Source organism: Alligator sinensis, unplaced genomic scaffold (assembly GCF_000455745.1).
Source record: "Alligator sinensis unplaced genomic scaffold, ASM45574v1 scaffold983_1, whole genome shotgun sequence".
Taxonomy (NCBI): Eukaryota; Metazoa; Chordata; order Crocodylia; family Alligatoridae; genus Alligator; species Alligator sinensis.
Genome location: NW_005842015.1, coordinates 1,772,308 through 1,772,578, shown reverse-complemented (window position 1 = coordinate 1,772,578; position 271 = coordinate 1,772,308). Strand labels below are relative to the sequence as shown.

At 53.1% G+C, this 271-nt stretch overlaps 1 long non-coding RNA gene across 1 annotated transcript in view; it reads left to right on the top strand.

Moving 5' to 3' along the window:
* Positions 1–271, top strand: part of LOC112550010 — a 16,930-nt gene that overhangs the window by 1,911 nt on the left and 14,748 nt on the right. The window lies entirely within an intron of this gene.

Below are 271 nucleotides of genomic sequence, written 5' to 3'. Positions count from 1 at the left end.
TGCGGGGAGCTCTGGTTTAAAGAGGAGACGCTGCGCGAGTAACGTGACACCCGGCCGCAAACACTTGCCTGCGCCCTTTGTTTGCAGCCGGCGGCGGCTGCTCCTCGGAGTTTTGCTTTCTCCTCCTTCCCTGCTTGCTTTGATTTCATTTTTTCCTCTTGGCTTTTCTTACCATTTAAGAGCTGGGCAAAAAAGAATGATGAGAATACGGAGAGGCAGGGGAAGGGGTTGGGTTTTTCCCCACCAAAACAGAAAACACACCCCACCCACC